We start from the raw sequence: 14,728 nt of genomic DNA, 5'->3' as shown, positions 1-14,728 counted from the left end.
ATATATATATATATATCCAATAAATAATATGATGAAGGAGCACCGTAACAAGGCTTCAAGCCTATAAAGTATCAATGCGGGTGCTCAGCCAGCTCCAACCTCGACCACAGGTATAAGAACAACAGCAATCCAATGGGAAGCAAACAGCGGCACTCCAGCAGTTTCAAGAAGAAGAAAAATTCCTTTATTCACCCATATGGTGCTACGAAACGTAGCACCATATGGGTGAATAAAGGAATTTTTCTTCTTGAAACTGCTGGAGTGCCGCTTTCACTGTATGCTTGATAAAGACTCCATTGAGTGAGTCGAAACGACTCACTCATTGGAGTCTTTATCAAGCATACAGTGAAAGTGAACATGTGTCATATATATATATGGTTCACAATTGTACAGATCTGCCCACAAGGGCGTGACAACAATCACTGGTCAAAACAATATAAGTATATGTGCTAAATACGGCGATGTATACAATAAATGTCTAAATCACATACATAATAATAAAGTGCAATACAGTGCAATTACAATACAATGTCTGACATGTCCTCAATATATTACACATGTCTTCTGAATCAAAATAAACATTAATAAGAGGGTGTTACCTCCGTCTCTGGACAGCCTACTTTCCCTGCACAGCGTGTCTCCACCACTGTTTGTAAACAGAGGCAGTGCGCAGGTCCGGAACACATCGCATTGCATGATCAATCACATGATGCGATCGCGTCATCGGGAGAAGATGTGTATTGCGGCTGCGCGTCGCTCTCTCTCTCACTGGCCAGCAAATGAGAGGGTGTCAATGTTGTGCAAAAGCCATATTGGATATGGGAAATAGTGTGGGCATAAAACAAGGTAAGTATATTTAGAGAAGGTAAACCAGGCAGCAAACTTATAAATTCAAGGATAAATGGTCAATATATGGAGCATACTGCCTAAAAGTGATAGGCTAGCATGTCCCTCACACATTCTCTGCAGATCGTCGTGAAATAAATGTGATGGGGCAACGGACCACTCGGGGTCAGTGTCTAATGGGTGTATATTACACCTCCATAGCCTACCTGTCACTCCTGTGTTCCTCTCTATGCCATTCACTGTAAAAAAGGTCCAGCTCCAGATTAACCTTGAATACCCCTAAGTTTCAGCTACCACATTAATCATTTTGATCACAGAATTATTGCATATACAACATTTTATTGTGAATACACATCAACTCCCCATTATGACGTAAAGGACACCCATGAAAGTAAATACAAATAATGTGCTCCGTCCTGAAACACTCCATCTCGCAACATTCTAGATGGTGAAGATCTACGCCGGAGAGTGTCCAGTACATAGGCAACACCCTAAAATAGGGAAAAAGAAAAAAAAATATCAGAATTGTTTGCATTATGAGGACTGTCTCCCTTAAAATTATTACAAGTGAAAAAGTGCATTTAGTGCTACCCTATACATAAAAAAGGATAAAACATAGTTACTCATGACCAAAAGAAGTACTTCATATAACATATAACATACATAACGTATAGTCATAAGTGGCCCACTATCTATAGAAAAACTTTAAGGGAAAAATCAATGTTCAAGCCCTGAGGTTGTAAAGTACCAAGTTTTTGAATCCACATGGCTTCTCTCTCTTTTAAAAGTCTCTCCCTATCACCACCTCTCCTGGACCGCGGGACAGAGTCAATGGGGGATATTTATCAAAGTTGTCTATGTCCCGCATCAATATAGACCAAACTACAGAGGGTTAGTCTGGTCTATTGTGCACCTAATTTATCAAATGGCGCACAGCTCTTGATAAATTCTGTGCAGACTGCATGATCTATGCTTTAGTCTATATTTAAACCTGCTCCAACATGGTCTGACATTTCGGCGTACTTTCAGCCTAAGCGACTTGTCGCTGAAAAGTCGCTTTTGATAAATTCAGCACCAATGCATTTTTCAATGCATTTCAGTCTAAAATAGACTTGCATGCATCATGTTCTAAAAATCCTCTAGAGCAAAAGTCGCAGAAAAGTCGCACATATTTAGACTGCGACTTTCTGTGCGACAAATTTAGACAAGAAAAAACAGTCTAAATCCTTTGATAAATCTCCCCCAATGATCGCAAACCTAAGATCCTCAATATTATGATTATGCTCTATAAAATGACGTGGTATTGGCAAATCAGTTTTACGGGTACGGATAGATGACTTATGATTATTCAGTCGGAATCTACATTCAGTAATTGTCTCGCCAACATAGAGATATTTGCAGGGACACATTAAAATATAAATAACGTAATCACTTCTACAAGTCAGATGTCGCTTGATAGTATATGATTTTTTAGTCATTGGATGGACAAAACAGTCACCCCTTAACATCAGAGGGCAATTTTTGCAATTCCCACATGGGAAACAACCAGGTTTTAATCTGGAGGCAAGATCAATCTGTTCTTTACCCACGTCTGCCCTGACTAACATGTCACGTAAATTTTTAGGTCTTTTATATGAGAGAAGAGGTGGTGCATTAAATTCAGGTATTTGTGGAAAACTGTCTGTGAGAATTTTCCAATGTTTACGAACTGAAGATGCAATATGATTACTTAATCCACTATATATAGAAATAAAGGGGATTCGTCTCACTTCACTTTCCTCCTTTAGTTTTGGTTGCATGAGTTGTTCTCTAGATATTTCCTTAACCTTATTATTTTGATTTTTAATGAGTTTATTGGGGTATCCTTGCTTCTTAAATTTATTGCCAATCAACCTCTTATCTAATTTTTTGGGATCTTCAACAATTCTTTTAACTCTCATGAGCTGATTACGTGGGAGGGATTTAATCATATTCTTCGGATGTTGGCTCTCATATTGCAATAAATTATTTCTATCCGTTGGTATTACAAACAAATCAGTTTTAAGTTTGTTACCTTCCTTGTAAATCCATGTGTCCAAGAACTGGACACCAGTGTCTGAGCATGTCATTGTAAATTTAATGTCTGGGTCAATACCATTCAGAAAATCAAAGAATGACTGTAACTCCTCCCTGTTACCACACCAAATCAAAAAAATGTCATCTATATATCTCCACCACTTCAGCACACGGCTGAAGTGGTGGGATATATAGATTTTAGATTCTTCCAGGTCCGCCATAACAATATTTGCATAAGTTGGGGCCATATTTGTCCCATAGCGGTCCCCTTCTTTGGGACATAAAACTTGTCCTCAAACAAGAAATAATTACATGTGAGTATTATTTTAATCAGACCCACAATAAATTCCTTACATTCCTCAGTATACTCAGTATTTCTAAGTGCCTTGGTCACACTCAGGACACCTCTTTCATGGTTGATACAAGTATAAAGACTAATGACGTCAAAAGACACCAGATATGCTCCATCTGGTATCCGAAGATCAGAAATTTTGATTAAAAAATCAGAGGTGTCCTGAATGTATGATAAAGCACTGGTGGCATGATTACGTAGAAGTCTATCCACAAAGATTGATGCTGGACTAAGGATCGATTCACAGCCCGATACTATCGGGCGGCCTTGGGGGCACTTTAAATTTTTAAGGATCTTTGGTAGAATATATATGATATAGAGCATAATCATAATGTTGAGGATCTTAGGTTTGCGATCATTGACTCTGTCCCGCGGTCCAGGAGAGGTGGTGATAGGGAGAGACTTTTAAAACAGAGAGAAGCAATGTGGATTCAAAAACTTGGTACTTTACAACCTCAGGGCTTGAACATTGATTTTCCCCTTAAAGTTTTTCTATAGATAGTGGGCCACTTATGACTATACATTATGTATGTTATATGTTATATGAAGTACTTCTTTTGGTCATGAGTAACTATGTTTTATCCTTTTTTATGTATAGGGTAGCACTAAATGCACTTTTTCACTTTTAATAATTTTAAGGGAGACAGTCCTCATAATGCAAACAATTCTGATATTTTTTTCCCCTTATTTTAGGGTGTTGCCTATGTACTGGACACTCTCCGGCGTAGATCTTCACCATCTAGAATGTTGCGAGATGGAGGACGGAGCACATTATTTGTATTTTCTTTCATGGGTGTCCTTTACGTCATAATGGGGAGTTGATGTGTATTCACAATAAAATGTTGTATATGCAATAATTCTGTGATCAAAATGATTAATGTGGTAGCTGAAACTTAGGGGTATTCAAGGTTAATCTGGAGCTGGACCTTTTTTTTTTACAGTGAATGGCATAGAGAGGAACACAGGAGTGACAGGTAGGCTATGGAGGTGTAATATACACCCATTAGACACTGACCCCGAGTGGTCCGTTGCCCCATCACATTTATTTCACCGCGATCTGAGAATGTGTGAGGGACATGCTAGCCTATCACTTTTAGGCAGTATGCTCCATATATTGACCATTTATCCTTGAATTTATAAGTTTGCTGCCTGGTTTACCTTCTCTAAATATACTTACCTTGTTTTATGCCCACACTATTTCCCATATCCAATATGGCAGTTGTACAACATTGACACCCTCTCATTTGCTGGCCAGTAAGAGAGAGAGAGCGACGCGCAGCCGCAATACACATCTTCTCCCGATGACGCGATCGCATCATGTGATTGATCATGCAATGCGATGTGTTCCGGACCTGCGCACTGCCTCTGTTTACAAACAGTGGTGGAGACACGCTGTGCAGGGAAAGTAGGCTGTCCAGAGACGGAGGTAACACCCTCTTATTAATGTTTATTTTGATTCAGAAGACATGTGTAATATTTTGAGGACATGTCAGACATTGTATTGTAATTGCACTGTATTGCACTTTATTATTATGTATGTGATTCAGACATTTATTATATAGATCGCCGTAGTTAGCACATATACTTATATTGTTTTGACCAGTGATGTCATTGTTGTCACGCCCTTGTGGGCAGATCTGTACAATTGTGAACCATATATATATATATGACACATGTTCACTTTCACTGTATGCTTGATAAAGACTCCATTGAGGGAGTCAAAACGTAGCACCATATGGGTGAATAAAGGAATTTTTCTTCTTCTTGAAACTGCTGGAGTGCCGCTGTTTGCTTCCCATTGAATTCATATATATATATATATATATATATATATATATATATATATACCCATATATATATATATATATATTTGTGCTCGGGGCTACAAATAGCGAGCCTACCTACTTAATACTAACTCAACTATGGCTAGGCAGTCTGAACTGTGCCATATACTGCCGCGTAAGGGTACACCTTGTAAAATAAGAGGGCATACCTTGGAAGAAGTAAAAGAAAAGAAGGGAGGGCAGGGTGTGACAACGCGAGAGCCGCGGCGCACTGAACACAGGGAGCCGCGGCTTTTAAGCGCAAGTACCGCCCCTCCCACAAACACAGGTTAAGTGACTCAGTCAATTAACCTTCGCACTTGTGCTCGGGGCTACAAATAGCGAGTCTACCTACTTAATACTAACTCAACTATGGCTAGGCAGTCTGAACTGTGCCATATACTGCCACGTAAGGGTACACCTTGTAAAATAAGAGGGCAAAACTCACACCAAACAGGCAACTCAGAAATCAGAACAAGCTTTATTAGTAATTACAACACAAGCGATTCAAAAGCACACTGCATCTCCAATTTCGGGTTTGGAACATAACGTATGTACGCACTGGACTTCCAGCGACCTAACTTCCTGATAACATGAGCAGGAACACCATGACGAGAGGCAGACGCGGCTGCCCCTATGCGTAGAGAATGACCGGATATGACCGAAGCATCATGGCCTAAGGACTTAACTAAAACACGTAAATAATGAACAAAAACTGAGGAAGTAAGAGCAATGTTATTAAACAACAACAAAGGACATACTGGACTGTCATGAACACGAAGAGCAAGTAACGAGTTAAAGACCAAGACCGGACACCATTTGTGAGAGGTTTTAAAATATTTGACGTGCACCTTCTGACCGGGAAGCGATGTCTTAGTGTCGTTCAGAACGAGAGTGAAATGATCCGTGGCTCGCTGCAATTGCCCCAACTTGAGAAATGGAGCGGTACTAGTTCTACTCGTGAACTCGCCCGGCCTCAGAAAGCCATAGAAACCTAAGAAGAGGGCTGCTTTTAGCGTTAAACTATTACCTAGACCAAACGGGGAGTGATCCAGGGCATCTGCCAGCTCCCTAAACAGCGACCCCGAGATGGGCTGCCGGCCTGGCGGCTTTGGTACTCTACTTTTGGCAACCCCCTTAAGGGCAGCCTTAACTGCATGCATGGTAAACAATGATGCCCGATCCGGGAACTTCAAAGTAACAAAGTGTTGTATGCCTGCTAAATAAATCTTTATGATGTTATATGCTAGCCGTAAGGAGGAGTGGCAAAACCCTATAAAGGCTAAAATAAAAGATACTGAAAGGACATCGTTATGCGGGTGAGACTGACAGAACTTAGTAAACAGATTAAAGGCCGTACGGTAAACTTTCTGAGTGTTACGGGAAAGTGAACTATTAATCAAGTCCTGACCTACAGACAAATAGGCATTTAATTCAAAATCAAATCGTGGAACGCTGGAACCATGCATCCTGATGGATCGGCCTCTGGCATTACCTGGAAGAAAAGTGCAAAATTGAGCCTAGACAGTGCATCAGCAGCCGTGTTCCTAACACCATCTATATGAGCACTAGAAAAGTGAAAATTATGTAACAAAGATAACCATACCAGTTTACACATCAAAGACATGACCTGTGGGGACGAGGATCTACCTTTAAGCAGAATATACACCATAGCTTCATTATCAGAAACAAACAGTACTGACTTCCTGAACCATAGGTGACCCCACACACTGGCAGCTGCAACTATAGGGTACAACTCAAACAATGCTGAGGACCTGCTAAAACCCGGAGACTGAAATACCTCAATTGGCCAAGCACTGGCCAACCAATGATTCTCCCAAATGGCTGCAAAACCCACTGAGGAGGAAGCATCGGAAAAAACTAAAGGAGAAGCATTATCGATACCAGGGGTGAAAAAGGATACCCCATTCCAGTTAGTCAAAAACGTATGCCACATAGCAAAATCGGCAATCGCTTGTTTATCAAATATGACTACGTCGCTTTGGCCAGGCACAGAATTCATAGCGTCTAACAACCTGGAAACAAAACTCCTACCCTGTGGAATTACACGCATGGCAAAGTTCAGCATGCCGAGAATGGATTGCAGCTGTACCTTGGTCACCCGGGGTGAATTGACAAGATCATGCATGGCCTGTCTAATACGTGAGAGCTTGTCGAGCGGTAATCGGGCTTCCATGACCTGTGTGTCTAGAACAATACCTAAGAAAGTCAGTGACTTGCAAAGGCCCTCAACTTTTTTGTCTGACACCGGAACCGCCAGTTGCTGGAATACTGCTAACGAGGTTGTCAAGTCCCTGGGGCACACGTTACCTGGCTCAATAAACAAAAAATCGTCCAAGTAGTGGATGACATGGGAACAGTCAAACCTGTTTTCCAGGAGCCAGTGTAGGGATTGCGCAAATTTATCAAATAACCAAGGACTACTCCTGGAACCAAAAGTTAACTTAACAGCAAAATAATACTTGTCGCGCCATTTAATATAGTGCCACTTCCATAGCTGAGGCATAATGGGCAGGAGCTTAAAGGCATCGGAAATATCGATCTTGGACAGCCACGTGTTACCGCCCATGCTCAGGATGACCGCTATTGCCTCATCTATGGAAGCATATTTCAGGGAGAACTCTTCAGCGGGAATAAGAGAGTTTAAACTAGGTGTGTGTGCAGAGTAAGGGGCGGAAAAATCATAAATTAAACAAAGTTTATTACTGAATTTCCCAGCCACCAACCCCAATGGACTAACTCTCCAAACGTCAAAGGGGGGCTCATCAAACGGACCAATAACAAAACCCTTGTCTATTTCAGCTTGTATCAGGGTAACTACAGCCCTAGGGTCCCTTAGAGCAGAACGAAAATTGTCACACTCATACGTAGCAGAGGGTAAAGTAATGAAACCTGTGTGGAAACCTGACCGGAATCCATTAATCAAAAACTGAACAAAACACCTATCTGGATGATCAGCAAGAAAATGTTCTAAACACAACACGTCTATCACTGCTAGTCATGCTTTCGACTTCTGTGGACAACTGGCCTTAGGATGGGCCCTGAAACAGAATGCACAGACATGTAAAAGTCTACACTGGTTATAATTGCAAGACCCAAAATTGAAATTATTGCAAATTTGAGATTTACCAAGATACTTGATGGGCCTACCTAACTTGTCAATCAAGCCCGAGTGTTTCTGATTCCTAGGCTGAAATGTGGGTGAAGACGTGCCGGGATTTACCTCGGATGGGGAATTAGCAGTATTGCACCATTCTGTGGTATGGGCGATCGACTGACACCGAGAGCAAACGGGGGCTTTAAGACCTGCAAAATGATTGCAGAAAATCTCGGTGTCAACCAACGCCCAATTAACTGTATAGTTGTACTGCACTTGAGCTGCCGCCGCCTTAGCTGAAAATGACTTATGATAATCATAAAACGTGAACCCACCATATTTATGAGCTAACTCTGTGACTTTGTACAGATACATGTCAAGCTCTTCACGTCTTTCTGGCTTGACTGAGCATAAAACGTCATGATAAATGGCGAACGCCATACTGAATTCAGCTAATGTAAGCTTGCGACTTAACCTTACATCTTTTGCTTTCAGAATGACCGACACCTCACCGCAAGCAATAGTCTTGTTCTCGGAAACATCATGAGACGCAATAAGCAAGGAAGCGAGATTAACATCCTTACCATCAAGAATGTCCTTCTTCAGATTAGTCGGGATAAAATGAGCTGGCGCGACATTTGGCACGAGCATATTAAGTCCAACCGGTAATACTGAAGCCTGCAGGGTAGCAGAAACCTGAGGGGGAACGGAAGTGTGTGGAATGGCCGAAGTCAAACCCACCACTGGGGCCGGAGCGGGAGCTTCCGAACTCTTACACTCCAAGGTATCAACTCTAGAGCACAGCGAGTTAATTAACGTATGCAACTGCAAGATGGACGTATTGAGTGTCTGCATGGACACTTCTTCACTGCTAGGGCCTGCTTGATCGCAGGGTCCCGAGTGCTCAGAGACCAATAAGCGATAAAGTTCCGCCTTGCGGGCAGTAGCCGGGAACGGGATGCCTTTGCGGACGAGTTCAGCCGTCAGTTTAGGAATGGTCCAGTTACGAAGAGATGGGACGCTACCCAGATCCGATGTTCTAGCGACATTGTCCAGAACAGAAGCTGCATCTTCAATGTCTGATGCGTGAGACATTTCTGAAAATTAGATATACAACAATCAAATCCTGACCCAAGGAACAACCAAAAAACGAAATACACCTGTCAGAGCAAGACTAACCCGGAAATCAAAACCACTGCCACCACAGAATCAGACTAGAAAGTGAAGAGTACCGAGTGGTGACTAGACACATGCTAACAGCGTGACACGTAAAGTTACTCGTGACTAACGAACCCCTTGGCCCAAAGACATGATGAGCAGGGGATAAAGAGTACACCCAAGGACGTGATGGGTAACGAACTAAGACATGAATACCTGGGCTTCCTGAAGCCTAAAACAGACCGCACCTTGACAACTGGGTTATGACGGTCAATCTCGACACGAACAGGCGCTGGAACAACGTAGAAGCTGAAGCGAGGCGAGACCACCAGGATGAACACTGCGAGCCAAAGGAGAACCGTATGAAGAGAATGTTTACTATAACTAACCCAAAAAATGGACTGCACATACCTGTACCGAGGGTGGTAAGCCAACACGAAGTTCACGATAGCAGACGTTTAAGCCACAAGAGCGTGCGTGGACAACTGCTGAATAAACACACAGGCATATAACTTAACAACACACAGGCTAAGGCAGATCCACACGAGGACCCAAAGACGAGTTGAGTCGGTGGAAAGGCTGGAATAACGTAGAAGCTGAAGCGAGGCGAGACCACCAGAATGAACACTGCGAGTTAAAGGAGAACCGTATGAAGAGAATGTTTACTGTAACTAACCCAAAAATGGACTGCACATACCTGTACTGAGGGTGATAAGCCAACACGAAGTTCACGACAGCAGACGTATAAGCCACAAGAGCGTGCGTGGACAACTGCTGAATAAAACACACAGGCATATAACTTAACAACACACAGGCTAAGGCAGATCCACACGAGGACCCAAAGACGAGTTGAGTCGGTGGAAAGGACACGAACCGAGCCCCAAAGGGCGAGTTGGGGGAAGAAAAAACAACTTGCATAAACATAAATTTTTTAAAATTAACACCTATATACATATATGCAAAATTCCAAATATACTCTTTTATCTCTTTTTACCTAAAAAACGACCGGACCAAGGACAGCGAAGTAGCGTAAAGATGAACTTTGAGCCTAGACAGCCACACAGCATTACTGAGCTAGTAAGACGATAGTCTAATGAAGGAGGTAGAAAGTGAAAGCAAGAACAAGGGCAAAGGTAAACCCACCACATAACTGAACAGGTACAGGTGTGGATCAACACCTACAAGGCGCTTGGTGAGTCTATGACGAAGGATTTAGCTAGTAACATGACAAAAAACACTTAACCAGGTAAAAGAGTAACCATAGGAGCACAGGAACAACAGAACAGCAGCGCACATTGAAGACCATGCTACAAGCCAGGCAAACTAATTTAGGAACAACCGCCTTATTCACTACCACAACAAGTTAGAGTAAAACGGTACCAAACAACGAGCAAAGTAAATAACTACGACTAGCAATAAATATCATGAAGCAATAAATACCATGAAGACAGAGGCGAAACAGCGGAAGGCAAATTGACCATGTGAGAACAGAATTATAGTACCAGACAATAGCGGAGCATATAATGGTAGTGTATCAGCAGCGTATGCAACAGACTCATGAGTTAAAACATTACTAATACGGACCAATGTATGCGGCCGAAGTGTAGATACGAGAAGCAACAGTGTAAAATACATGGAATATGAAACAGATTAGGTATATGAGAAGCAACTGCGGAACAAACGCGTCAACCAGTGAAATACACAGAAGGGACATCTGTGACACATTAACGAAGCGTGACCAGTAGACAACGTGTACTGACACTAAGACTAACACCTGGAACTACAAGACTATAATACCTACAGTATGCAAACAAGCACCCAACATGCAGAGCTGAGCCGCAGGAGGTGTGTAACGAACTGGCTGCCGGCTGAGACTGGTGACCGAATAAGAAAGCCGGCATGCGTAAGGCAGCGGAACGGGACGGGAGAATACCGCGGAGCTCCGAAGGACATATGCTCTGAAAGGTAACTCCCGCTGTCACCTCCCCCAGCCAGCACCAAACATCTGAAAAGAAACCCCCCGACATGCGCCGGAAGCGCACAACGTTGCTCAGCAGCCCGCTACGGCTGCTGAACAACAACATCAACATGCGAAAGGCAGGGCACGGGGGACTCATACAAGACACGAGCCCCCAGACACCTGCAGTCACTCCCCGGACCTGAACTAACCTGAAATGACGTGCACAGCAGAGCACAGGAACGAACACGAGGCTGGAGAGACTCCCCACGGCGTCTGACGTCACGGACTCCAAACAACGCGAGAGCCGTGGCGCACTGAACACAGGGAGCCGCGGCTTTTAAGCGCAAGTACCGCCCCTCCCACAAACACAGGTTAAGTGACTCAGTCAATTAACCTTCGCACATATATACTCATATATATATATATATATATATATATACCCATATATATATATATGTGTGTGTATGTATTGCATACTGACATGATAAAAACATTCTTGAGACCAATAAACATATACTTCATTATATTCATCATCAGTAATTTTAGTAGACACATGAATAACTGTTTCTAAATAACAACTCCCATGATAAGGGTTGTATTTTAGGAACAGGTTGCCTTCTGCTGTTGCAAATCTTTAGGCTCAACATTTTTTTAAATTACAACTCCCATCATTCCCACACAGGAAATGAGGGTTTTTTTTTTATCAAAAGCTGGAGCATCCACATTAAAAAAACGTTCTCCACAGGGGTGAGTGCCATGCATGTAGTAACTTTTTTTTTAGTTTTTATTTCAGATATGTGTGAAGGGCTACGACTCTGTCTGATGGACTACGTAGATGGCTTGCTTTTATTTTGTTGTAAATTCAAAAAAATATTTTGACAGCTTGTGTGGTAGTGCTTCTTTCAATAAAATTTTTATAAAACGTGTTGTAATTTTTTATTTTTGTGTAATAAATTTACATTATAAGGCTTAGTAGTGGAAAATGTCTTGTAGACAGAATCCATTACTAAGTCAGGGCTTAGCTTTAGCGCCAAAGCCAGCTAGCGCTATCCCCCCCCATTATTACCCTGGTACCCACCTCCACAGGGGTGCCAGGAAGAGCCGGTACCAACAGGGCCGCAGAATCAAAAATGGCGCTCCTGGGCCTAGGTGGTAACAGGCTGGCATTATTTAGGCTGGGGAGGGCCAGTAACAATGGTCCTCACCCACCCTGGTAACGTCAGGCTGTTGCTGTTTGGTTGGTATCTGGCTGAGAATGAAAATATGGGGAACTACACACTGCCTCTGTTTACAAACAGTGGTGGAGACACGCTGTGCAGGGAAAGTAGGCTGTCCAGAGACGGAGGTAACACCCTCTTATTAATGTTTATTTTGATTCAGAAGACATGTGTAATATATTGAGGACATGTCAGACATTGTATTGTAATTGCACTGTATTGCACTTTATTATTATGTATGTGATTCAGACATTTATTATATAGATCGCCGTATTTAGCACATATACTTATATTGTTTTGACCAGTGATGTCATTGTTGTCACGCCCTTGTGGGCAGATCTGTACAATTGTGAACCATATATATATATGACACATGTTCACTTTCACTGTACGCTTGATAAAGACTCCATTGAGGGAGTCAAAACGTAGCACCATATGGGTGAATAAAGGAATTTTTCTTCTTCTTGAAACTGCTGGAGTGCCGCTGTTTGCTTCCCATTGAATTCATATATATATATATATATATATATATATATATATATACCCATATATATATATATATATATATATATATATATACTCATATATATATATATATATATATATATATATATATACCCATATATATATATATGTGTGTGTATGTATTGCATACTGACATGATAAAAACATTCTTGAGACCAATAAACATATACTTCATTATATTCATCATCAGTAATTTTAGTAGACACATGAATAACTGTTTCTAAATAACAACTCCCATGATAAGGGTTGTATTTTAGGAACAGGTTGCCTTCTGCTGTTGCAAATCTTTAGGCTCAACATTTTTTTAAATTACAACTCCCATCATTCCCACACAGGAAATGAGGGTTTTTTTTTTATCAAAAGCTGGAGCATCCACATTAAAAAAACGTTCTCCACAGGGGTGAGTGCCATGCATGTAGTAACTTTTTTTTTAGTTTTTATTTCAGATACGTGTGAAGGGCTACGACTCTGTCTGATGGACTACGTAGATGGCTTGCTTTTATTTTGTTGTAAATTCAAAAAAATATTTTGACAGCTTGTGTGGTAGTGCTTCTTTCAATAAAATTTTTATAAAACGTGTTGTAATTTTTTATTTTTGTGTAATAAATTTACATTATAAGGCTTAGTAGTGGAAAATGTCTTGTAGACAGAATCCATTACTAAGTCAGGGCTTAGCTTTAGCGCCAAAGCCAGCTAGCGCTATCCCCCCCCCCATTATTACCCTGGTACCCACCTCCACAGGGGTGCCAGGAAGAGCCGGTACCAACAGGGCCGGAGAATCAAAAATGGCGCTCCTGGGCCTAGGTGGTAACAGGCTGGCATTATTTAGGCTGGGGAGGGCCAGTAACAATGGTCCTCACCCACCCTGGTAACGTCAGGCTGTTGCTGTTTGGTTGGTATCTGGCTGAGAATGAAAATATGGGGAACTACACACTGCCTCTGTTTACAAACAGTGGTGGAGACACGCTGTGCAGGGAAAGTAGGCTGTCCAGAGACGGAGGTAACACCCTCTTATTAATGTTTATTTTGATTCAGAAGACATGTGTAATATATTGAGGACATGTCAGACATTGTATTGTAATTGCACTGTATTGCACTTTATTATTATGTATGTGATTCAGACATTTATTATATAGATCGCCGTATTTAGCACATATACTTATATTGTTTTGACCAGTGATGTCATTGTTGTCACGCCCTTGTGGGCAGATCTGTACAATTGTGAACCATATATATATATGACACATGTTCACTTTCACTGTACGCTTGATAAAGACTCCATTGAGGGAGTCAAAACGTAGCACCATATGGGTGAATAAAGGAATTTTTCTTCTTCTTGAAACTGCTGGAGTGCCGCTGTTTGCTTCCCATTGAATTCATATATATATATATATATATATATATATACCCATATATATATATATATATATATATACTCATATATATATATATATATATATATATATATACCCATATATATATATATGTGTGTGTATGTATTGCATACTGACATGATAAAAACATTCTTGAGACCAATAAACATATACTTCATTATATTCATCATCAGTAATTTTAGTAGACACATGAATAACTGTTTCTAAATAACAACTCCCATGATAAGGGTTGTATTTTAGGAACAGGTTGCCTTCTGCTGTTGCAAATCTTTAGGCTCAA

Source organism: Hyla sarda, chromosome 11 (genome assembly GCF_029499605.1).
Source record: "Hyla sarda isolate aHylSar1 chromosome 11, aHylSar1.hap1, whole genome shotgun sequence".
In the NCBI taxonomy this organism is placed as follows: domain Eukaryota; kingdom Metazoa; phylum Chordata; class Amphibia; order Anura; family Hylidae; genus Hyla; species Hyla sarda.
Note: the sequence above shows the minus strand (reverse complement) of the source record.